At 44.7% G+C, this 26,807-nt stretch overlaps 1 protein-coding gene and 1 long non-coding RNA gene across 3 annotated transcripts in view; both read left to right on the top strand.

Moving 5' to 3' along the window:
* LOC115463418 (oocyte zinc finger protein XlCOF6-like) overlaps positions 1 to 26,807 on the top strand; it is a 1,170,818-nt gene that overhangs the window by 111,301 nt on the left and 1,032,710 nt on the right. The window lies entirely within an intron of this gene.
* Positions 9,548 to 15,549, top strand: LOC115463981. 2 transcript variants are annotated; one of them, XR_003941228.1, is made up of 3 exons: positions 9,548 to 9,643; positions 9,724 to 9,975; positions 15,513 to 15,549. It is a non-coding gene; the product is annotated as an uncharacterized LOC115463981 (long non-coding RNA). The 2 variants fall into 2 exon arrangements; XR_003941227.1 differs by lacking the exon at positions 15,513 to 15,549 and adding an exon at positions 15,345 to 15,404.

Raw genomic sequence — 26,807 nt, 5'->3', positions numbered from 1 at the left:
GCCTCCCAACCATCAGTCCCGCCTCCCATCACCGGCTCTGGTACAGACCGTATAAGTCTGCCCTCCCCTATCCTCGCCTCCCAACTACCACCCCCTCTTCCCCCCACCTGCTCCGCCACCCAATTTCAGCTAAGCTTCTGAGGATCCATTCCTTCTGCACAGGATTCCTCTATGCATATCCCATGCATGTTTGAACTCCGTTACCGTTTTCATCTCCACCACCTCCCGCGGGAGGGCATTCCAAGCTTCCACCACCCTCTCCGTGAAAAAATACTTCCTGACATCTTTCCTGAGTCTGCCCCCCTTCAATCTCATTTCATGTCCTCTCGTTCTACCGCCTTCCCATCTCCGGAAAAGATTCGTTTGCGGATTAATACCTTTCAAATATTTGAACGTCTGTATCATATCACCCCTGTTCCTCCTTTCCTCCAGAGTGTACACGTTCAGGTCAGCAAGCCTCTCTTCATACGTCTTGGAACGTAAATCCCATACCATCCTCGTAGCTTTTCTTTGCACCGCTTCCAATGGGTCAGCTAAGTGCTGCTATCTATCAAGGGAATTCTTTAGCTGAATGGACCAAAATGGTAGTGTCTGATCCAGGACTTTACACTTTATTTTACTTTTTAAAACTGCCCTAGATATTAATAACTTTCCTTTTAAATAAATCTAGATATTGCCAATAATTATAGCAGTGTCAGCTAGGTAAAAATGCCCCTCCCCTCTATCAGAGTTTAGCAGGAACAGAAAGAAAGAAAGACAGAAAGAGAGGTTTCCCAGTGCTAATTAAATTGATTAAGCAACAAGCCTTAAAAATTTTAGACAATATCAGGTAGGTTTCTCACCTAATGCCAGTCAATTTGAGAAGAGTATGGGATTTAGGGGTCAGAATAAACCTGTCCCTTTAGTAGGAGCTTGGTTCAGTCTCAGCACCTGGAAGTTAGAAGTAAAAGCTTGATGCGTATTATTTGAGATTCTTTTGCTACTATTTGAGATTCTACATGGAATGCTGCGACTATTTGAGATTCTGTTGCTACTATTTGAGATTCTACATAAAATGTTGAGATTCTGTTGCTACTATTTGAGATTCTACATGGAATGCTGCGACTATTTGAGATTCTGTTGCTCCTTTCTAAATGGAATGTTGCTACTATTTGAGATTCTGTCGCTACTATTTGAGATTCTACATGGAATGTTGCTAGTGGAGGAGTAGCCTAGTGGTTAGAGCAATGGACTTTGATCCTGGGGAACTGGGTTCAAGTCCCACTGCAGCTCCTTGTGACTCTGGGCAAGTCACTCAACCCTCCATTGCCCAGGTACAAATAAGTACCTCTATACACTAGGTAAACCACTTTTATTTATTTTATTTAGATTTTGTTCACACCTTTTTCAGTAGTAGCTCAAGATGAGTTACATTCAGGTACACTGGTTATTTCCCTGTCCTTGGAGGGCTCACAATCTAAGTTTGTACCCGAGGCAATGGAGGGTTAAGGAGGTCTTTTACTAAGCCGCAGCAACATTCCCAGCCCGTGTCGGAGGCGTAGCGAAGGCGGGACTTGGGCGCTTTGAATGTAGTTGCAAAAACCACAGAAAGGCGGTGTATCAAGTCCCATTTCCCCTTCCCTGCTATGAATTACAGGCATTTTAGAAGTCAAATCAAGACATATTTATTTCGCAATCAAACCTCTTGAACACTATTCTATGTACAGGTGTCCTACATCAGGAGACTATTCCACTACTTTTGAATGTATTTTTTGCTTTGATGATGTAACTTCCTGGTATTGTCCAGCCTCTTTTGCTGTGATCCACACAAAACCATGACGTAAACAGCAGAACATAAGATATATTGTTATGTTATAGTATATTATAAAGAATGCCATGCAGCTTATGAGAGAAGAAAATGAAGGGAAAAATGAAATGGCAGTGCTGACAGTGAGTACAGTACTAGACAAAGGAGAGATTAATCAGATTTAGCAACAGGAAGCAAGAGTTTCCTGTGACAGCAAGAAGCACGGTTCTTCAGGCCAGGGAGGTGGATGAAGAATGGGGAAAAAGGAGGCAGGCCTGTTCCTCCACTTCGCACAGACCCTCATGACATACCAGTGCTTTTGTAAGTGTAATTACATTTCTCTCTCATGGAACTATTGTAAGCCTGAAGGGATGTGAGAAGAAGGAACTGCAATTGAACATGGAGAGTATAACCTTACAGTCACAAGCCGAGGTAAGAATTACTCCAGTATATGTGCCCAGTTGAAATCCCACATTAATTGGCTGTTAGATTTAGGGAATGCACGCTTGTGGTCTCATAATCTTCCACCACATACTGTAGCAGAGATTCATAGAAACATGACGGCAGATAAAGGCCATATGACCCATCCAGTCTGCCCATCCTCTGTAACCCCTAATTCTTCCTGTTCCTAAGCGATCCCACATGCTTATCCCATGCCTTTTTAAATTGTGGAACAGTCCTCGACTCAACCACCTCCACCAGGAGGCCATTCCACACCTCCACCACCCTTTCTGTGAAATAATACTTCCTTAGGTTACTCCTAAGCCTATTCCCTCTTATCTTTGTCAAATGCCCCCTCATTCCAGAGCTCTCCTTCATTTGAAAAAGGCTCTCTTCCTGTAAATAAATGCCCTTGAGATATTTAAATTTCTCTATCATGTCTCTTCTCATAAGCCTGTCCCTATAATTTTTGCAGTCAAGACCTCTTACTAATTTCGTAGCCGCCCTCTGGACCATCCTGTTTATATCTTTCCATAGGTGTGGTCTCCAGAACTGCACATACTCCAAATGAGGCCTCACCAGAGACTTATACAATGGCAGATTCATATGCCAAGATTGACTAAAGCTGATGTGGAGATGGACTCTGAGCCCAGGAAGCATTTGCCTGGTGCAACACGGCAGACTTTAGAGAATATATGACAGTGTGGGCAAATTCACCTTAAGATGCTGGGGAAGTAAAATTTCAGGTACCTATTGATTTTCCATTAAAGCCAGGAATAAAACCTATATATACAGCACAGTATAAATATTCTCCAGCAGTAGAAAAGGGTGCAGCATCTGTAATACAAGGATTACTGGAAGCAGGAGTTATTAAGGAAAAGGTGTCCCCTCTGAATTCACTTATCTTTCCCCATATCAAGGCCCGATAGTACAAATTTTAGGCTAGTTCTAGATTTTAGAAACCTGGCACTAAATGAAACATTTTCCAACTGTAGTGACAGGGCAGGATATATTATCTGAACTGAGACCAGAACATTCTGTGTTTACTGTCACAGATATTTCAAAAAGTTTCTAAGCGAATAAAATTTCTGAGCAAACTGAACAGACTACAACATTCTCTTATAAGTCCGGACAATACATCTCCCTCAAGCTCTGGAATACTGTCCAACTGCATGTCATCGGGTAGTGGGAAAAACCCTAGAGCGACTGGACAGTGAGAAGACTTTTATTCTCCGAGGACAAGCAGGCTGTTTGTTCTCACTGATGGGTGACGTCCGCGGCAACCCCTCCAATCGGAGATCTTCCCTAGCAAAGACGTTTGCTAGGCCTCGCGCGCGCCGACTGCGCATGCGCCACCGTCTTCCCGCCCGAACTCGCTCGTGTTCGTCAGTCTTCTTTTTTCCGCGCTCGGGACGGCTGTGTTTACCGTCGTTCTGTGCCCTGAGGAGACCCTCGCGCTTTTCCTGCGTCCTTCCATTTCGGAAGTCTTCTTTTTGTATTTCCTTCGCGTGTTCTTCAAAAAAAAAAAACCCCAATTTTTTCCTTTATTTCGAGTTATTTTTCCCATGTAAGTTTCCTTTCACTTTCGATAGCGGCCCTGTTGGCCGCCTGTACGGGTTTTTCTCCCCTTTTATTTTTGGTGCCTTTGCCATCATCGCGAATTTTGATTTCGCCGGCGTGATTTTTCCGCCCATGTCATTGAAGCCTCCCAGCGGCTTCAAGAAGTGCACCCAGTGCAACCAGGCTATCTCGCTCACTGATAGGCACGCTTCGTGCCTTTTTTTTTTTTTTTTGTTACATTTGTACCCCGCGCTTTCCCACTCATGGCAGGCTCAATGCGGCAGGCGATGGAGGGTTAAGTGACTTGCCCAGAGTCACAAGGAGCTGCCTGTGCCTGAAGTGGGAATCAAACTCAGTTCCCCAGGACCAAAGTCCACCACCCTATCCACTAGGCCACTCCTCCACTCCTTCAGTGTCTGGGGGCTGGGCACCGTCCTCAGGCCTGTACTCTCTGTTGTTTGTTGTAAAAGAGAACTCAGGCGGCGAGATTGGCCCAGTAGAACGTTCTGTTCGGGGCCTCGCCAGGTGCTTCGACAGTCTCAGTATCGAGGTCATCGACCAGTGCTCCAGCGTCTACAGTACCGAGATCATCGTTGGTACTGATGTCGTCGGAGGGTGCTTCTTCGTCCGGAGTGCAGGTGAGGGCTGTCCATTCCCCTGCTGGTGGCAGTGAGCCCTCGAGTAGGTCTCCCCGTGCCTCGAGGGCTCCTGCGGTAGAGCCCCCCCCCCCCCCCCGGGATCCACCTTCTTCGGACCCGGCCCCGAGGAAGAGACACTTGGATTCGACATCCTCCTCGTCGGTACCGGGAGGTTCCGGTGACATGCTTCATGTGAAGGCAAAGAAGCGTCGAAACCGGTCACCTTCCTGTCGTGGTACCGAGAGCTCTGGGTCGCCGAGGGAGTCGGCACCCGCTAGGCATCGACGCCGGGAGGACCGCTCACCCTCTATTCAGGAGGTGTTGATGCGCTCTACCCTGGACAGCCCGGTACCACCTCCGCGCCCTGAGCAGATTCTCAGTTCGTCGCCTGCACCGGACTCCCAGCCTTCCTCGACAGCCGCTCTAAGCGAGAGCCTCAGGGCCATCCTTCCAGGGATCCTGGAAGAGCTGTTGTGCCCTTCTCCGGTACCAGCCGCCGGTGCCGTTGACTGAGGCAACGGCTGGCCCTTTGCCTGTCGTGAGGTCTCCGGTGCCGGTACCGCTTGCGGTGCCTGCGTCGGCTGCCTCCCAAGCAGACTCTCTGACGACGTTGATGGAGGGAGCTTCATCGCCGCCGATGCCGAGAGTCTACTTCTCGACGTTCCCACCGTGGCCATGTGTCTACGGAGTCGAGGTGGGCACGGCTTCGGACAGAGGTTCATGAACTAGTGTCCGACACCGATGGTGAGGCCTCGTGGGAAGCAGAGGAAGATGTCAGATATTTCTCAGATGAGGAGTCTGACAGTCTTCCTTCTGATCCCACTCCCTCCCCTGAAAGACAGCTTTCTCCTCCGGAGAGTCTATCTTTCACGGCCTTTGTCTGTGAAATGTCTACGGCAATTCCCTTCCCTGTGGTCACGGACGATGAGCCAAGGGCTGAAATGTTTGAGCTTTTAGACTATCCTTCGCCACCTAAGGAATCGTCCACAGTACCTATGCATCATGTCTTCAAGAAGACACTGCTGGAGAACTGGGCGAAACCACTAACTAATCCCCACATCCCCAAGAAGATCGAATCCCAATATCGGATCCATGGGGACCCTGAGTTGATGCGGACTCAGTTGCCACATGACTCTGGGGTTGTGGATCTGGCCTGAAGAAGGTCAAGAGTTCTAGAGAGTATGCTTCGGCACCCCCGGGCAGAGACTCTAAAACCTTAGATTCTTTTGGGAGGAAGGCCTACCATTCCTCCATGCTCATAGCCAAAATCCAGTCTTACCAGCTCTACACGAGCATTCATATGTGGAACAATGTGCGGCAGTTGGCGGACTTGGTGGATAAGCTCCCTTCTGAGCAAGCCAAGCCTTTTCAGCAGGTGGTCAGGCAGCTGAAGGCGTGTCATAAATTCCTGGCCAGGGGTGTTTATGACACTTTTGATGTTGCGTCCAGGGCCGCTGCTCAAGGTGTGGTGATGTGCAGGCTCTCATGGCTGCGTGCCTCCGACCTGGAAAATAGGATCCAGCAGCGGATTGCAAATTCTCCTTGCCGGGGGGATAATATTTTTGGTGAAAAGGTTGAACAGGTGGTAGAGCAGCTCCACCAGCGGGACACCGCATTCGACAAATTCTCCCGCCGGGCGCCTTCAGCATCTACCTCAACTGGTAGATGTTTTTTATGGCGGAAGAAGGACTGTTACCTATCCTTCTAATAGGCATAGGTACAATCCTCCCTCTCGCCAGCCTGCTGCCCAGGCCAAGCCCCAGCGCGCTCGCTCTCGTCAGCAGTGTGCGACTCAGCAAGCCCCTGTGGCTCCCCAGCAAAAGCAAGGGCGGGCTTTTGACTGGCTCCAGCAGAGCATAGCCGAAGTCAAAGTGTCTATGCCGGACGATCTGCCGGTCGGGGGGAGGTTAAAATTTTTTCACCAAAGATGGCCTCTTATAACCTCCGATCAGTGGGTTCTCCAAATAGTCCAGCTAGGATACTCCCTCAATTTGGTTTCAGAGCCCCCAAATTGCCCACCGGGAGCTCAATCCTTCAGCTTCCAGCACAAGCAGGTACTTGCAGTAGAACTCTCCGCCCTTCTCAGCACCAATGCGGTCGAGCCCGTGCCACCCGGGCAAGAAGGGCTGGGATTCTATTCCAGGTACTTCCTTGTGGAAAAGAAAACAGGGGGGATGCGTCCCATCCTAGACCTAAGGGCCCTGAACAAATACCTGGTCAAAGAGAAGTTCAGGATGCTTTCCTTGGGTACCCTTCTTCCCATGATTCAGGAAAACAATTGGCTATGATCTCTGGACTTAAAGGATGCTTATACTCACATCCCGATACTGCCAGCTCACAGACAGTATCTTCGATTTTGTCTGGGAACACGGCACTTTCAGTATTGTTCGCTACCCTTTGGTCTCGCCTCCGCGCCCAGGGTGTTCACAAAGTGCCTGGCTGTGGTAGCGGCGTCTCTACACAGACTGGGAGTGCACGTGTTCCCTTACCTCAACGATTGGCTGGTGAAGAACACCTCCAAGGCAGGAGCTCGGGCTCTACAGTCCATGCAGATGACTATTCGACTCCTCGAGCTACTGGGGTTTGTGATAAATTATCCAAAGTCCCACCTTCTTCCTGTTCAGAAACTCGAATTCATAGGGGCTCTGCTGGATTCTCAGACAGCTCATGCCTACCTTCCGGAAGCGAGGGCCGACAATCTTCTGTCCCTTGTTTCCTGGGTACGAGCGTCTCAGCAGATCACAGCTCGTCAGATGTTGAGATTACTCGGCCATATGGCCTCCACAGTGCATGTGACTCCCATGGCCCGCCTCCACATGAGATCAGCTCAATGGACCCTAGCGTCTCAGTGGTATCAAGCTGCTGGGGACCTAGAGGACGTAATCTTGCTGTCTATGAGTTTTCTTCAGTCCCTCCATTTGTGGAGAATTCGGTCCAATTTGACTCTGGGACGTCCTTTCCAAATTCCTCAGCCACAAAAGGTGCTGACGACGGATGCGTCTCTCCTGGGATGGGGAGCTCATGTCGATGGGCTTCACACCCAAGGGAGTTGGTCCCTCCAGGAACAAAGTCTACAGATCAACCTCCTGGAGTTACGAGCGGTCTGGAATGGTCTAAAGGCCTTCAGAGATTGGCTGTCCCATCAAATTATTCAAATTCAGACGGACAATCAGGTTGCCATGTACTATATCAACAAGCAGGGGGGCACCGGATCTCGCCCCCTGTGTCAGGAGGCCATCAGAATGTGGCTTTGGGCTTGCCGGAACGGCATGTTTCTTCAAGCCATGTATCTGGCAGGCGTAAACAACAGTCTGGCCGACAGATTGAGCAGGATCATGCAACCTCACAAGTGGTCACTCAATTCCCGAGTGGTACGCGAGATCTTTCAAGTGTGGGGCACCCCCTTGGTGGATCTCTTCGCCGCGCAAGTCAATCACAAGGTCCCTCAATTTTGTTCCAGACTTCAGGCCCATGCCTTCCTCCTGCATTGGGGGGAGGGCCTCCTGTATGCCTATCCTCCCATACCTTTGGTGGGGAAGACTTTGCTGAAACTCAAGCAGGTCCCAGGCTCTCACGGCCTGGATGTTGAGAGCGTAGATTTTGCCTCCTTGGGTCTCTCAGAGGGTGTCTCCCGTGTCTTGCTTGCTTCCAGTAAAGATTCCACTAAGAAGAGTTACTTCTATCTATGGCGGAGGTTTGCCGTCTGGTGTGACAGCAAGGCCCTAGATTGAATACTTTCTGCACTTGTCAGAGTCTGGTCTTAAGACCAACTCTGTAAGGGTTCATCTTAGTGCGATTAGTGCATACCATTACCGTGTGGAAGGTAAGCCGATCTCGGGACAGCCTTTAGTTGTTCGCTTCATGAGAGGTTTGCTTTTGTCAAAGTCCCCCATCAAACCTCCTACGGTGTCATGGGATCTCAATGCCGTTCTCACCCAGCTGATGAAACCCCCTTTCGAGCCACTGGATTCCTGCCATCTGAAGTACTTGACCTGGAAGGTCATTTTCTTGGTGGCAGTCACTTGAGCTCGTAGAGTCAGTGAGCTTCAAGCCCTAGTAGCTCATGCTCCTTATACCAAATTTAATCATAACAGAGTAGTCCTCCGCACTCACCCTAAGTTCTTGCCAAAGGTGGTGTCGGAGTTCCATCTGAACCAGTCAACTGTCTTGCCAACATTCTTCCCCCGTCCGCATACCCGCCCTGCTGAACGTCAACTGCACACATTGGACAGCAAGAGAGCATTGGCCTTCTATCTGGAGCGGACACAGCCCCACAGACAGTCCGCCCAATTGTTTGTTTCTTTTGATCCCAACAGGAGGGGAGTGGCTGTCAGGAAACGCACCATTTCTAATTGGCTAGCAGATTGCATCTCCTTCGCTTACGCCCAGTCTGAGCTGACTCTTGAGGGTCATGTCACGGCTCATAGTGTTAGAGCCATGGCAGTGTCAGTGGCCCACTTAAATTCAGCCACTATTGAAGAGATTTGCAAAGCTGCGAAGTGGTCATCTGTCCACACATTCACATTGCATTACTGCCTACAGCAGGATACCCGACGCGACAGTCGGTTTGGGCAGTCGGTGCTGCAGAATCTGTTCAGGGTTTAGAATCCAACTCCACCCCCCTACGCCCATTTTTTATTCTGTTCCAGGCTGCACTCTCAGTTAGTTTAAAAAGTTAGGTCAATCTCAGTTATGTCCTCGCCGTTGCGAGGCCCAATTGACCGTGTTTGTTGTTTTGAGTGAGCCTGGGGGCTAGGGATACCCCATCATTGAGAACAAGCATCCTGCTTGTCCTCGGAGAAAGTGAAAGCTACATACCTGTAGAAGGTATTCTCTGAGGACAGCAGGCTGATTGTTCTCACAAACCCGCCCGCCTCCCCTTTGGAGTTGTGTCTTCCCTTCTCTTTGTTTTGCTATTTACTGGACTGACGAACACGAGCGAGTTCGGGCGGGAAGACAGTCGCGCATGCATGGTCGGTGTGCGCACGCGAGGCCTAGCAAACGTCTTTGCTAGGGAAGATCTCCGATTGGAGGGGTTGCCGCGGACGTCACCCATCAGTGAGAACAATCAGCCTGCTGTCCTTGGAGAATACCTTCTACAGGTATGTAGCTTTACACTCAGTGCATGTAAAAGGTTTCTTTCCACTGTGGATCATTTGATGGGTTTTCAAGTATGATGAGTGACTAAAACTTTTATTACACTCAGTACATGTAAAAGGTTTCTTTCGAGTATGTTTTGGTGTATTTTCAGATTTGATGACATGTTGAAACTTTTATTACACTCAGTACATGTAAAAGGTTTCTTTCCACTATGAATGTTCTGATGTACTTTCAAACTTGATGATCTGGTGAACCTTTTATTACATTCAGTGCACGTAAAAGGTTTCTATCCACTGTGGATCATTCGATGAATTTTCAGGTATGATGAACAAGTGAAACTTTTATTACACTCAGAGCATGTGAAAATTTTCTTTCCACTGTGGCTCATTTGATGAGTTTTCAGGTGTGATGAAGAAGTGAAACTTCTATTACACTCAGCGCACGTAAAAGGTTTCTTTTTTTTTTTAATGTTTGAATATTTTATTGAGCATCATTACAATACAACAATGTAAACTTCTTCATTTTTCTCCCACATTTCCCCCCCCCTTTCCCCCCCTCCTCCCCCTCCCAGCTCTATGTCAACTGTCCTTATTGGGTTAATCGCTTAAATCGAGACCACAGTTCAGAAGATGGGCTGTACCTTCCCATTCTTTTGTCCGTTAGTTGCTCCAATTCCCCGACTAGGGAAAGTTTCAGAGTCCAGTCCAGCTCTGAGGGAGCCACCTGTTTCTTCCAGTGCATTGCAATGACACTCTTAGCCGCCGTTAGACAAATCCTCTTTAGGCGCCTCTGCCATTTAGTTCCTCTTCTGTTACCGAGACCCAAAAGACACCAATGCGGCGTACATTGAAACGGCTTATTCGTACTTTCTGAAATTTTTGTCGTTACTGTCTTCCAGAATGTTTGTAAAGTCCGGCACGACCACCAAATATGCAAGAAAGTCCCCTCCTCATCTCCACACCTCCAACACAGTGAGGATGCCGAGGAGAACATAGCATGTAGTCGATGCGGGGTGTAATACCACCGCGACAATACCTTAAAGGCATTTTCTTTTAATAACACACAATTCGAGGCTTTTTTGACTTCTACTACTATAGCCTTCCACTCATTTACTGTAAACTCCCGTTGCAGATCCTGTTCCCATTTTATCATATAAGCACATTTCTCAAAAGATCTACCTCTAATCAATTTGTACAACATAGATATAACTCTTCTCATTTTCCCCAATGATCCCCACAAATTTTCAAGTTCCTCGTATTCTTCCGGGTCCCTTTTCAACCACCCTTGTTGGCTCATATAGTGCTTTACTTGTATATAAAAATAAGTATCTCCCGCACCTCCCCCACACTGTTCCCGGATCTCTTCTAAGGGTCGTAACTCCCCATCATCCAGGAGATCCCTAAAACAAATTACTCCCTCCTCTTCCCACCACCCTGCAACCTGGTGGCCCATTCCCACTTGAAAAGCCGGTTCCCAACCTATACCTGCCATTGTGGAAGTTTTCCTCTTTATCCAGAACCTGGTTCTGAAAGAGGCCCACAGGGTCAACAGATGGTTCACAAACGGATTCGGTGTCATTTGACCATATACCCTCGGTTCTAGTGAAGCCCATATAACCGACTTCAACTTATAACCCTGCACCATCTCTTGGTCTAAACTAGCCACCACTGATGGAGGCTCCTGACTCCATGCCACCACAAACTTTACCTGTGCAGCCCAAAAGTACCATTCCAAATTGGGCACCCCCCTCCCCCCCAGGTCTACCGACTTCCACATCAATTTCCTATGTATTCTCGGAGCTTTACCCCCCCATATAAATTTCATAATCTCCCCCTGAAGCTTATTTATTTCCTTTTTAGGTACCTGCACAGGCAAAGTCTGAAACAGGAACAAAATCCTGGGTAAGATATTCATTCGTACTGTGGCTATTCTCCCCCACCAAGATAGCCATTTACCCTGCCAGCTCACCATGTCTCTATGTACTTGTTGAAACAACGGGCCATAATTTAGTGAATATAGCTGATTCAACTCGGAGGGTATCTGGACCCCTAAATATTTGATATTGCCCTTCTTAAGTCGAAATGAGAACCCCTGGAGCATTTCTTCCAGTCGACCCTGTGGGATAGTCACCCCCAGAACTTCAGACTTGTCATAGTTTATCTTAAACCCTGAAATTCTACCAAATTGATTAAGCTCTTTCACCAAGTTTGGTAAAGTCGTCAGGGGACTCGTGACAAAAAACAGAATATCGTCGGCAAATAATGCCATCTTGTGTTCCCTGCCCGCTACCACCATCCCTTTTATGTCACCCATCTCCCTTATCCTCTGCGCCAGCGGTTCGATCGATATCGCAAACAACAAGGGAGATAATGGGCAACCTTGCCTCGTGCCTCTCCCTATCTTAAATGCATTAGAATACCCCCCGTTTACCTTGATCCTCGCCGAGGGTCCTTCATATAACCTTTGCAACCATCCTATCAACCCCTCTCCCATACCAAGATGCCTCAAAACCTCCCATAAATAGGGCCACTCCACCCTGTCAAAAGCTTTTTCAGCATCTGTGCTTAGCAAGGCCATATGTCGACCCTTCTGTTGAGCCTCCCAAATAATATGCAGTGTACGGCGTATATTATCGGCTACTTGTCTCCCCGCTACAAACCCTGATTGGTCTGGGTGGATTAATTTGGGCAATATCCCCCCTAATCTGTTCGCAAGGACCTTAGAGAGAATTTTAACATCCAAATTAATTAAGGAAATTGGTCTATAGGACCCACACGCAGAGGGGTCTTTGCCTGGTTTCAGTATGAGCGATATACCAGCTTCATGCATACTAGATGGGAGGGAACTGCCCTGAAAACAAGCATTTCCCACCCTTACCAACAACGGTCCTACCTCCCCAGCAAAGATTTTATAAAACTTTGCAGAGTAGCCATCCATCCCTGGGGCCTTCCCTCCTTTAAGTCCTTTTATGACCTGCCTAATGTCCTCCAAATGAAAGGGGGCCTCTAGCTTTTCACAATCCTCACGAGATAACTTGGGCAACTTAAGAGAACACAATTCCTTTCTAATTTCACCTTCCTCCACTCCTATAGTGCTAGTATATAGTATACTATAAAATTTCAAAAATTGATCCCTAATATCTCTGTCCTTGTAAAGGATCTGATCCCCCTGCCCTTTAATTTTGGTAATCAGCGAGTCCCGTTGACGGTGTCTCAAACAGTTAGCCAACATCCTCCCTGACTTACTACCAAATTCAAAAAACTTATGCTGGAGATGTTTCCTCAGGAACTCCACCCGCTCAACCTGTATTTGATCCAAGGCCGCCCTCCATTTACGTACCTCGCGCAACTCCTCTCCCAACCCCCCTTCCTGATGCTTACGCTCCCAGTAGGCCAACCTCTCCCTGGCTTCCAGTTCTTTTGCCTCCCGGTCCCGTTTTTTCCTAGCGCCCCATTTAATTAGGTGACCCCGTACCACCGCCTTTAAAGCATCCCAGAGTGTGCCCTCCGATACCACCCCTATGTCATTCATACTACAGTAATCCTGAATTACCTTGCGTACATCCTCACATACCTGTTTATCGCCCAAGATGCCCTCATTAAGCCTCCAAAATCTCTGTTTATCCTCTTCTCCCAACCCCTTCAAGTCAAGTTCTACCGGGGCATGGTCAGAGACTGAGATAGACCCCACATCTGCATCCACAACGTGTTCCCATAAAACCCGGCTACACCAAATCATATCAATACGTGTATATGAGTTCTGCGAGTGAGAAAAGAATGTATATGCCTTCTGGGTCTGATGTTTAAGTCTCCAGACCTCTAAGAGATCCAATCTAGAGGCCAGTGCCTTCAAACTCAGAGTATAAGGCTTGTGTACTGTAATGTGACCCTTAGAATGATCCATAGATGTATTCCATAAATTAAAATCACCCCCCATAATCATCCCACCTCTTTGAAATTGAAAAAGTTCCTCCCTTATATGCTCAAAAAACTCTCCCTGACCTGAATTAGGTGCATAGATATTCACAATTGTCACAGATTTCCCATATAAGAGCCCTCTGACCGCTAAACAACGCCCCAATTCATCTCTATAAATGTCATCAGTTACAAATGGAGTCCCTTTCCGAATATAAATGGCCAAACCGCCCACTTTTCCCCCTCTTTTGTCAAAATGTGCAATACATTCACTGTAGGCCCTCTGCTGTAATAAATGTGCCTCTCGGCGTCTAATGTGTGTCTCCTGCAGCAAGACTATATCCCATCTACTCCTCTGTAACTCCCGATATACCATATTTCTTTTCCTCTGCGAATTTAACCCATTCACATTCCAAGTTCCCACCCTCAACCCTTTCCCTCCCTGTACCCCCCTCCCGCCCCCCTGTTGCTGAGCAGTACCATTTGCCGCCAGCCTAATACTGTAAGGAAATAACCCCTCGCCAGAGCTGACTCCCCCCCCTCCCCCCAAATTCGTATTCCCTCTCCCTCCGCTCCACCTTCCCCAAACTCATTACATTATAACAGTGTAGTAAACATCCATTCTCTGAACTTATAACAGAAAATAACTATTGCAAACCCTGTCCGGTAACCCTCCCGGGCTACTCAACCACCTATAACTGTGGTGAACTGAAACCAGTAGTGTCTCATACTTTCCATCAGGGTACTCTGTCCATTTCCGGCCTATGTGAGCCCGGTCCTTTGCGAGAGCCCGCCTTTTGCCACGACGATCCTCTCTTCTCGGTTGCTGCTTTCCCTGGTTTCCCTGTATCTCCATCAGACGGCAAATTGTTACAGCCAAGCTCCTTCAGCACTTTCCATGCTTCAACCAGCGAGGTCACCCGCCTCGTGTGGCCCTCTACTGTGAGCTGCAATCCAAACGGGAAGACCCATCTGTACCTGTAATTGGCCTGCTGTAGAAACTTGGTCAAATCTCGAAACTCTCGTCTTCGTTGCAGCGTGCCCAGGGCTAGGTCTTGAAATACTAGCACTGTTTGATTATCCCAGGGTATTTCACCCATCAATCGTGCCTTACGCCAGACCAGATCTTTAGTCTTATAATCCTTAAAGCAAGCCACTATATCCCTGGGCTGTTTATCTCTTCGGGGTCCCAGGCTTCTGTGTACCCTATCAAATTGTATCTCAGTCCCATCTCCAAGCATGTGTTCATCTCCTTCAGATGCCAGGATAAAGGCACAAATTGCTTTCACCACCTTAGTGCAGTCCATATTTTGATCCGTTTCTAGGACCCCTCTGAATCTTAAATTATTTCTTCTGGATCTATTTTCTAAGTCCTCAAGATCCAACTGCATTTTATCTTTCTCTGCTCGCAGGGAGCCAATCTCTGTTTTCAATTCCAAGATGTCTCCCTCCACGTGCTCCAGTGCTTCCTCAGCTTGTTCCACCCTGGTGCCAATTTCCCTCACCTCTTTCTGAATGTCCACCACTGCATCCTTGATTGTTTTCCTCACTGCCGCCATTTCAGCTTTAAGCGCCTTAAACCAGCGCGTTACCTCCTGCTTCGTGAGTTCAGTATCGCTCTCCTGCTGCTCCATTAGCCCCTCCGTATCCGAGCCCGCGTCCGCCATTTTGTCTCGCGCCTTGCGCGGGGTGCGGCTCGATGTTGCCGCTCCGTCCCGCTGGTCAGCGCTATATTTAAATTTCTCCAGGCGCTTTCGGGTCGCCATCGATCTCCGGACTCAGACCGCCTAAATTCGCGATCGCGATTTCGCTGAGGGAAAATCGCTGTTTTCACTGCTGCCCCGATGGAGCTCAAACTTCAAGCAGCCATCTCTGACGGTGACGTCACTTCCTCCTTCGTAAAAGGTTTCTTTCCACTGTGGATCATTTGATGAATTTTCAAGCATGATGAACGAGAGAAACATTTATTACAGTCGGGGCAGGTAAAAGGTTTCTTTCCACTGTGGATCAGTTGATGAATTTTTAAGTTTGATGAACGAGTAAAACTTTTATTACACTCAGAGCATGTAAAAGGTTTCTTTCCACTGTGGATCATTTGATGAGTTTTCAGCTCAAATGAACCAATGAAACTTTTATTACACTCAGAACACGTAAAAGGTTTCTTTCCAGTGTGGATCATTTGATGAGTTTTCAGGTGTGATGACTGAGTAAAACTTTTATTACACTCAATACATGTAAAAGGTTTCTTTCCACTGTGGCTCATTTGATGAGTTTTCAGGTGTGATGACTGAATAAAACATTTATTACAGTCGGGGCAGGTAAAAGGTTTCTTTCCACTGTGGATCAGTTGATGAATTTTTAAGTTTGATGAACGAGTAAAACTTTTATTACACTCAGAGCATGTAAAAGGTTTCTTTCCGCTGTGGATCATTTGATGAGTTTTCAGCTCAAATGAACCAATGAAACTTTTATTACACTCAGAACACGTAAAAGGTTTCTTTCCACTGTGGCTCAGTTGATGAGTTTTCAGGTGTGCTGACTGAGTAAAACTTTTATTACACTCAGTACATGTAAAAGGTTTCTTTCCACTGTGGCTCAGTTGATGAGTTTTCAGGTGTGCTGACTGAGTAAAACTTTTATTACACTCAGTACATGTAAAAGGTTTCTTTCCACTGTGGCTCATTTGATGAGTTTTCAGGTGTGATGACTGATTAAAACATTTATTACAGTCGGGGCAGGTAAAAGGTTTCTTTCCACTGTGGATCAGTTGATGAATTTTTAAGTTTGATGAACGAGTAAAACTTTTATTACACTCAGAGCATGTAAAAGGTTTCTTTCCACTGTGGATCATTTGATGAGTTTTCAGCTCAAATGAACCAATGAAACTTTTATTACACTCAGAACACGTAAAAGGTTTCTTTCCACTGTGGATCAGTTGATGTTTTTTCAAGTATGATGAACAAGTGAAACTTTTATTACACTCAGAGCATGTGAAAATTTTCTTTCCACTGTGGATCATTTGATGAGTTTTCAGCCCAAATGAACCAATGAAACTTTTATTACACTCAGAACATGTAAAAGGTTTCTTTCCACTGTGGATCATTTGATGAATTTTCAAGGATGATAAACGAGAGAAACTTTTATTACAGTCGGGGCATGTAAAAGGTTTCTTTCCACTGTGGATCAGTTGATGAATTTTTAAGTTTGATGAACGAGTAAAAGTTTTATTACACTCAGAGCATGTAAAAGGTTTCTTTCCACTGTGGATCATTTGATGAGTTTTCAGCTCAAATGAACCAATGAAACTTTTATTACACTCAGTGCACGTAAAAGGTTTCTTTCCACTGTGGATCAATTGATGAGTTTTCAGGTGTGATGACTGAGTAAAACTTTTATTACACTCAATACATGTAAAAGGTTTCTTTCCACTGTGGATCAGTTGATGTTTTTTCAGGTGTGATGACTGAGTAAAACACTTATTACACTCAGTACATGTAAAAGGTTTCTTTCCACTGTGGATCAGTTGATGTTTTTTCAAGTATGATGAACAAGTGAAACTTTTATTACACTCAGAGCATGTGAAAATTTTCTTTACACTGTGGCTCATTTGATGAATTTTTAAGCGTGATGAATGAATTAAACTTTTATTATACTCAGTGCGTTTCTTTTTGCTGTGGATCTTCAGCTGTGACAGCTCATTGAAACTTTTACCACTCTCACTACATAGAAAAGGTTTCTGTTCACTGTGGATTATTTCGTTCCGTTTCAGAACTGAGGATAAACGAAAACTTTGGTCTAATTTCAAGTTTATCTTCTGTCTGAAACTCTTTTCACAGTGTGAGCATGAGAAGGATTTCTCCCTACTGTTGGTTCTCTTATCCAATAAGAAATGCTCATTCCTATTGAAGATTGTTGCACAGATGTCACACTGAAAGGATTCGTCCTCTGTCCTCTCTTCTTGGGGAAGTTTAGAAGGTTCTGGATCACTGTTACTATCTTGGAAGGGACTCTTTGTTCTCAAGTGTCTCTGGTGCTCAGGGATGTTTGTGAGTTCCTTGTCACTTCTCTCACTCTCAGTAATTCCACAAGGTGTTTCTCCGGCAGGGTCTCTCTGCTCCTGATGATTCCTTGCGTGTCTCCTCTCCATCCCTTGGGAAATATTCTCACAGACATTTTTTGACTGTCCTGGCATTTGTTCCATTTCGACAGGAGGTTCTTCTCGATTCTGCTCTCGATTGAGCTTCTGTACAGCCTCATTATCTGCTGGATATTTAAAGAAAACATTAATCATGTATTACTTCTATGGCAAAACTACTATTAGTTAAGAAAGAGAGATTTCTGGGCTCACAGGAAGGGAATTCCATGAGATGGCAGCAAGTGCGTCAGAGGCTCTAACACTTGCAGGAATGTGCAAAAGTGCATCACCCGCCATTCTATAAGATTTTATCTAAGCATTATAGCGTGTAAATACAAGGGGGGTAGAAACATTGGAGGATCATGAGAGTGCCTCTAACTTACACATGTAATTTACAGAAAACTATAAACTACACGCTTTGCGATGGGCACTTAGGTACTTCTTTACACCTGCTTTACAGCTCACAGAAATCACTGAGCCTGAATTTTGGTGTAACGCACGCCAATTTGCTTTTATGCCACTACTCTTGATACCATGATACACGATGTAGGGGAGCTCCCCACAACATTTTTCCAATAACCCCAAAACGTCTTACTGCAGCAGAAACGTCTGCCTGAAATTAGAGACCTTTCCGAGCTCGGCGGCGTCAGTGATGTCGTGAATGTGTCAAGGTTGAAGGAGGACACTTTGAACACAAATTATGAGTTAAGTAAGAAAAATACCAGTATACTCATGCAGTTTTCAAGGTCGTACTAAGGGGCTCTTTTACTAAAGGACGGTACGACTACTGCTGCGTTGGCGTACGGTAAATCGGGTCTACCACCGGACTGTTGCAGTAGCCCGGCATTGGTCCAGGCCACTGCCACATGCCAATTTCAGCGCTAGGAAATGTATTTTTATTTTCCATCACCAGGGTAGCGCGGGAGCCCTTAAGGCCTGCTAAATAGGTGGCAAAAAGGGATCCCCCAGAAAATGACCAAATCAGCATTTCTTTTTTTTTTAAGCCTTTTTATCTACTGCTGTAAAAGAGGGCTTCAGCGAGCAGCGTACCCATGTGCTGACGCTACCGCAGGGCTTCCTTTTACTGCAGTGTTTCAAACTATTTTGCAATTGTTTAAAGTATGTAAAGGGATCTCTTTTTTCCAAGTAGCAAAGGACTCAAATACAAATCCACCTATGCAACCAGCTTTTCCTACCTAAGCGCACAACTATGGAACGCATTGCCAAAAGCAGTAAAAACTACGCTCGACCACCTAAAGTTTTGGAAAGCACTCAAGACAGACCTGTTCAGAAGAGCATACCCCACCGACCCAACATAAAAATGACTGTTCACTTGCGACACAATGCAACCAAAGACGGTAACGAACATTACCTGACTCTTCTTCCCCCTTTCCCTCACTAAGTTCCCCCCAATTGTACCTACCATACATGTACCTCATTCTACCACAATATCACTTTGTATTCATTCATACCATGTATTTGTTCAGACCGTAATCGGCAACGCCGTTAACGGTTATATGTAAGCCACATTGAGTTTGCAAAAGGTGGGAAAATGTGGGATACAAATGTAACAAATAATAATAATGACTGTCTTGTTTCACTTTCCCTATTTTGTGGTCTAAGGAAGAGTATAGAATTACTTGATTGAAATAATTCCTGTGTATTACTTTCTCTGTATTTCTGGTAAGTTATTTTATTGCTTGTAAATTTAAATTCTGATAAATAAATTAAAAAAAAAAAGGCAAAGGAATGAAAGCTGGATTTGGGAGGGAAAAACACTATTTCTTGTTCTCCACACGTCAGAGAACTCTTTCCGTAGTACAATTAGCGGGAGTACAGCTGGAGTCACCAGGAGATTTCTTCCATCATTCAAACTTCCTTTGTAAATCTACAATTACTTCATACATTCTGACCCTTCCTTGAGCGTTTTGGTTCATGCTTATGTTATCTCTAGAATGGATTACTCTAATTGACTTGTATCGTGCCCTCACGAAATGTCAATTAAAGAGACTGCAGTTAGTAGAAAATAAATTCCCAAAGTTACAAGATAAATTTTATTCAGAGACACTAAGAGGAGGACTGGGAGTTGGTAATCTGTTACTCTTCTGTATTCTTTACAATGTTTATATTTCAACGTTTTTATTGAAGACACAACATAAACTTTCTTACAATCATTGAAACCACTTTTGACAAATAAAGTTTTTACAACAACTTGTGGATATTGTCTCCAAAGATTTTTCTTTTTCCCCCCTCCCCCTCCCACCTCCCACCTCCCTCAACCCCCCCTCCCCGCCCCCCATTTGAAATGATACATATGTTTTATTAACATCTTAGTGTGTTGAGGACCAAACTTCTTCCCTTATGAGACAGAGAGTCTATATAAGCACCCCAAATTTTCATAAATATGTTCTTTCTTTTCAATGAACGGTTAGCTTCTTTTGCTTCCCACATCATTAACTGGTGGGTGAGGTTCCGCCAGTGCCAATAATCTGGTCCTATGTCATTCGTCCAGTTTTGCAAAATACATTTCTTTGCCAACAATGTTGTTTTACGTAAAAATATATTATGTTCCGGTATTTGACCTCTAAATGATCCCGGTAAATTTAACAACATCTGCACTGATGTGCCTGCCAGCTTTTGGCCTAAAAGTTGTGATATGTAATGAGTTATTTTTCCCCAAAATCTTCTAACCTTCCAGCAGCTCCAAAAACTATGGTAGTATGTGTTGTCTGTTCTCCCACATCTCACACACAAGGGCGTCTGCAATCCCCCAAATTTTGCTAGTTGTGCAGGTGTCATATATGCTCGGTGTATAAAACGGAATGCACACTCCCTATACTGGGCTCCACTGACCAATTTCGGTATCCCCTTCAGTTGCCTTTCTACATCCCATCCCACTAGTGTAACTCCTAAGTCTTTCTCCCAGCGCTCTCGTAACTTTTGAAAGTTTTTGGGTTTCTCATGTGTCCACAGTGCCTTATGTATCCCTGAAATTGATGGTGCTTCTTCAGAAATCTCTAGGAAAAATTTTTTTAGCTTCAATCCCTGTTTCTGTTCCAATCGGCCTTGATCTAGTGAATGAATAAAATGCTTGAGTTGGCAGTGCGCAAATGTATCACCCCATTGAATTGTATCTGCACCCAACAGTTGATCTAAAGATTTAATTTTCCCACTTTCATCTAGTACGTCTTCCAGACATTCCAAACCTCTCTCTGCCCATCGCTGAAAAACTGGGTTTTCTATACCTGCTGTAAAGGTTGGGTTTCCTCTAATTGTTAATAATTCTGTTACTCCTCTCCCCATCTTCAATCTGTTCCCCAAGAATTGCCACGCTCTCCTAAGCGATTTTAGCAGTAAGTTATTCCTGTGTATCTCCGGGATCTGCGGCGTTTCTAATTGTATCAGGGATTCCAATCGCCACGGACCAAAATATTCCTGTTCTAACGCTAATGGTGTATACCATGTCGTTCCAAATATCCAGTCCCTCACATGTCGCATTAAGCAAGCCATATTGTATAACTTCAAGTCTGGTAATCCCAGCCCTCCCTGTTGCCAGTTACCCATCATGAACTGTTGTTTCATCTTAGCTTTCTTATTGGCCCAGCAAAATTGCATTACCATCTTAGTGAATGTTTTCAGATCTTTACCCATTATACATATTGGTATGGTCTGCATAACATACAACCATCTAGGTAGGATCACCATACGTATTAGGCATATTCTACCCATCAGCGGCAACTGCAATTGACTCCAACTTGCGAGTTGGTGTTTAGTCTGAGTCAACAGCATCTTAATGTTAAGTGAGTATAATTCTACTACTTCTGGCGTCAACTGTACACCCAAGTATCGAAATGATTTAGTTGCTCTTCTCAATGGAAACGTTCCCTGCCATGTCGCTGTATTCTGTATATTACTAACCAATGCTTCTGATTTCTCCAGATTTAGTTTGAACCCAGAATAGGTTCCAAATTCTTTAAACACTTCCAGTAATGCTTGTAAGGACTCTTCTGGGTTTGTTAGTATAACTAATAAATCATCTGCAAAGGCAGCCAATTTGAATTCCTGTTTCCCTAACACCACTCCTCTTATGGCCGGCATATCCACAATATCTCTAATCAGGGGGTCTAAGTATAACGCAAAAAGAAGTGGCGATAGGGGACACCCTTGCCTAGTTCCTCTTTGTATTTCAAAAGCCTCCGAGCAATTATCATTAACCGTTATTCTAGCCTGCGGGGATGTGTATAGTGTTCTAATTGCTGTGACAAACCACCCTGCAAAGCCATAGGCATTTAGCGTGTCGAACATATAGTTCCAGTCAACTCGATCAAATGCCTTCTCGGCATCAAAACTGATCATCAAGGTTGGCTGTAACTCCCTCTTTACATGTTCCAGCGCTGTGATAATTCTCCTCAAATTTTTAGCAACTGATCTTCCTTTGACAAATCCCACTTGTCCCTCCTGTACTAATTTTGGTAATACGCGGCTCATGCGTCCTGCCAATATCTTAGCAAATATCTTCATTTCACAATTCAATAGAGAAATAGGCCGATACGACTCCGGCAAGGTATGATCTCGTTTGGGTTTGGGTAGCAAAATAATTTGAGCCATGTTCAGCTGTCTAGGAAGAAATCCTCTCTCTACCCACCCATTGAAAGTCTCTACTAGTGCGGGCTGTATTTCTTCTCCTAATAGTTGGTAAAATTCTACTCTTAGCCCATCCGGTCCTGGCGCTTTCCCTGGAGAGCTATTAGTTATTGCCCAATGTACTTCATCAATATTTATTGGTTCATTTAATACTTTTTGTTCCCTTTCAGAGAGAACCGGATGGGCCACCCCCTCTAAATATAAATTACTCGGAAGACCTAAGTTATGTTCTTCTGCATATAAGTTCTGGTAAAAATTTTTAAAAATATTTTGGATTTCCACATCTTTAAAGCACATTTTTCCTTTCTCGTCCTTTAAAGTTATAACTCTTCTCGATGTCTGTTTCTGGGCAATAAGTCTGGCCAACATCTTTCCCCCCTTACTGCCATACTTATATAATTGAAATTTATAATAAGCTTGTGACTTCATCTCTCTCTCATGTATAATAGTATTTAGAGCCACTTGAGCTGATACCAATTCTTTCTTCATTTGAGCGCTGGAAGACCTATCATATCTTTTCCTCAATGTTACAATTTCTTTTTCTAGCCTCAGTATCTCTCTGTCTCTAGCTTTTTTAAATTGGCTTACATAACTAATGATCTCTCCTCTTAGGACCGCTTTCGCCGCCTCCCAGAATATTATTGGGTCGGAGGCTGTATTCTCATTAAAAAGTTTATATTCTTTCCAAGTTTTCATCAAATGTTCCCTAAATCCCACATTATGGGTCAAGTAACTTGGGAATGTCCATTGTCTAACTTTACCTCCCTCCTCCCCGGGTTTCCAATTCGCCCAAACTTCTGCATGATCCGATATTGCATAAGGTCCTATTTGCGTATCCTGTATCTCTCCCATTAATGTACGTGACACCAGCAGGTAATCTATCCTTGATTGTGTGTTGTGTGCTCTGGACATATGTGTGTAATCTCTATCTTGTGGGTGGAGCACTCTCCAGATATCCAATAGGCCCAAAAGTGAACACAAGTTCGGTAGACCTTTTGACATCCAGTGAGATGGTGTCTGTGTGGCATTAGATTTGTCCATCTGCGGGTCCCATACTGTATTAAAGTCTCCTCCCAAAATTAATCTGGAAGAGTCTTCTCCTATTAAATGCCCCAATAGTTGTTGATAAAATTTTTTATCCATTTGGTTTGGTGCATAAATACTGCCCAGTAGTATCTGCCTCTTTGCCAAAAGTACCTTACAAAAAATGTACCTTCCCTCTGGATCTTTAATTACATCGCAAATCTTGTCCACCACCCCTTTTCTTATGAGGACAACCACTCCGCCTTTTCTCCCCTTTGCAGGCGATCCAATGCATTCTCCCACCCACCATTTTTTAAGTTTATCCTGTTCTGTCTCCTTTAGGTGTGTCTCTTGTAAAAGAGCGACATCTGCTTTGATTCTCTGTAGATATTTTAATATCTTAGAGCGCTTCACTGGCGACCCGATGCCTCCCACATTCCAGGTCACTATTTTAACCATCTTTCACGTGTTGTGGTGGCTTCGGATCACCCACAGAAGCTCCTTATCATCCGGGAGTAACCACCCCAGCCTATGGTTCCCCCCTCTTATCATGTAGTCCCCACACATTCTCTTTTGCTGCCTAGTATCATTTTCCTCTTCTTTGTTCCTTATCTTGTTAACGTCTATTTGCTTTCCCCTACACCCTATCCTTCCCCAACTCCTCCCTCCCCTTAACATCCCATCCCTCCCTTCTATTACCCTCCCTCCCATGTTCCCTATTAACCCTCTACGTTCCATCCCTAGTATGGGACTAATCACGTTTACGCCTCTCTCTACATTCCTTATAATTAAGCTTCTATTGCAAGGTTACTTCCCTCTTCTATATGTGAACCCTTATATGAATTCCCCATTCCTCCCTCTCTCTTCTCATATTCAAGGGCAACTCTTATCATATTCAGTGATCTGTCATTTCTAAATAACTGTTTCAATATAACATTTTTCTATCTTGTGGTTATGTCCTCTCCTACAATTGGGGACCATTGTATATTATATATATTAACTCCAACATTAACCAATAACGTTATGATTTCCTTAATCTAGTGTTTTCACAACTTGCATATATAGCATCATTCCCGTCTCCCTCCTTTCCATCTTAAGAAGATGACATGGTTTTATCTTCTAAGCATTGTCTTTGTAAATGTTCAATTCTAGCTTCTCCGGAAGACCAGCCGAAACTCTTCCAGTGTATCTTCCATGTTATTTCAAAAGTTCCACTCTTGTTGGTTAGCGATATTAATATTGACTGTGGCTGCTCGCCTTGGTTTTTTGCTTAGTCATTCAGCAGTTGTAATCCACAATCCTGTACACGGACGATCATGTTGCCTCATCCCATCAGCAATTGTAATCCAAAAGTGTAATAATAGTTGTTCAGGTTGCGGCCTCCACCTTTTTATTCTTATTATAGCCCGTTACGGGTCTCTTGTATTCCGTGTTGGCTGCTCAAACCACGTCCTGATTATTTCTGTAAATTGTAGTCCCCATTATTCCACCCCGTTTCATGTCTTCCTGGGTACTTGGTTCTGTTATTCAACTTCTGAAAGTTTCTACTCGCAGTGTTTCTGCTGCTTCATTTCCAAATTTGTAATCCATTGTATTCCAGTTGTTGCTTCCATGTATGTCATTGCTACTCATCCTTGAGCCTCCGTCAGGGTCCGGAGCTGAGCCGATAATCATTCAGTTCTTATGTTTACTGTGACCCCGGAAGTTAGCTAGAATCATACCAACTCAGGCTGTCGCTTTATATCACTGAGGTCATGTTATCCAAAAGATTTAACTTCCTTAAATCAACTTTTTCAGCAATGTCCATGATTTAATTCCAACATTCAACTGTTTTACTCCATGTCCTTCCCAGTCTCAGCCTGATCCGTCATTCATCTCCTTCATTCAGTATTTGTCTAATGTATTGCTGTGCTTCCAGGACCGTCTCACAAATTTTAACAGATGATTGGTAAAAGATCTTTAATTTTGCTGGGTACAACAGCGCGAATTTGATCTTGTGTTGCACTAGTTTCGAGCACGTCGGTGAAAAAGCCTTCCGCTGCGCGGCCACTGCGCTCGAATAATCTTGAAAACACAGGATTTTTTGATTGTTATAAGTCAGAGGTATTCCACCACGTATGGCCTGCATTATTGCGGTTTTATGGTTAAAGTTAAGTATTCGGCATATCACTATTCTGGGCCTCCCCGCGCTTTGTCGCATAGGGCCTATTCGATGGGCTCTCTCAATAATTAGGGGTCCCATTTCTGATTGCAGCTTTAGTTCTCTCATTAACCATTTCTCTAGGAAAGGGCGAAGTTCTTTTTCCCCTATATCCTCAGGCAGCCCAACAAAACGCAAGTTATTACGTCTAGACCTATTCTCTAGGTCTTCTATCTTTTCGGCCTGTGTTTCCACTGTTTTTAGGAGTTTACCATACCTCTGTTCCATAGTTGTAACTTGGTCTTCCAGGGCCCCCGTTCGTTGTTGAAAACCTGCCATATCCTGGGCGAGTTGTGCCATATCGCTCTGCAAACCTGCTAGTTTGGAGTCCAGTCCCTGTAATTTTTTGTCTAGAATAACTTCCAGGGCTGCTGTTACTTCTCCCACTATTTCGGCGGTCCATGCTGAGCTAACTGACAAATTCGATGGGCTCGCCGGTGCCGCCATCTTGTCTTCTCCCGCTTTTCCTTTACGAAGCGATTTAGCGGCCATTGCTACTTCGGACCTCCGATCCAAAAAGATAGGTGGATGGGTAAGCCTCGCGGGTTCTTTATTTTAAATTTTAGCCGGTTTCCGTTTTTTAATTCGAGGGTTTTAGCTTGGAATGCGAGAGATGGCATGGAGCTAATCTTTTAGTGACCGCTCGCGTGCATCGCGTCACGTGACCCCTCTTTACAATGTTTAATTCTCAACTGTAATCTGTAATACCTCCTCTTACTCCCTACTGCAATATTACTCACCTGTATTCTATAATACTCCCTGTACAATATTATTACTGACTGTACTCTGTAATACCTCCTCTCATCTGTACTGCAATATTATTCTATAATACCCCCTGTACAGTATTATTACTCACCTGTACTCTGTAATACCTCCTCTTACTCTCTACTGCAATATTACTCACCTGTATTCTATAATACCTCCTCTTATTCTGTACAGTATTAGTACTCAAGTGTACTCTGTAATAATTCCTCTTGCTCGGCTCTGCTCTAATACCTCATTTTGCTCAGTAAAGTATTATTACTAACCAGTGCTCTCTAATACCTCCTTTATTCTGTTCAGTATTCATTTTTATTCTGTGATACCTCGTCTTATTCTGTTCAGTATTATTACTCACTTGTGTCTGAAGTAAATTCTGTCTCTCTTGTTTCCTGGACACCCTGAACATATGTCTCTTGTTTAATCCTTGATAATATGTCAGGACTTATCTTGTTGTAGCCTGTATTCAGGAATAAAAAATAATATTAGTTGTATTTTCCTTATATTTACAGAACAATAGACAGCAGTAGTTCTCAAGGGAGAAGTAAATGATGGATCTATTACTGACACCCATCATAAAGCAGAGGGATCTGGGGGTTATTATACC

This window comes from Microcaecilia unicolor, chromosome 1 (assembly GCF_901765095.1).
Source record: "Microcaecilia unicolor chromosome 1, aMicUni1.1, whole genome shotgun sequence".
In the NCBI taxonomy this organism is placed as follows: Eukaryota; Metazoa; Chordata; class Amphibia; order Gymnophiona; family Siphonopidae; genus Microcaecilia; species Microcaecilia unicolor.
This window is presented reverse-complemented; position numbering and strand designations above follow the sequence as displayed.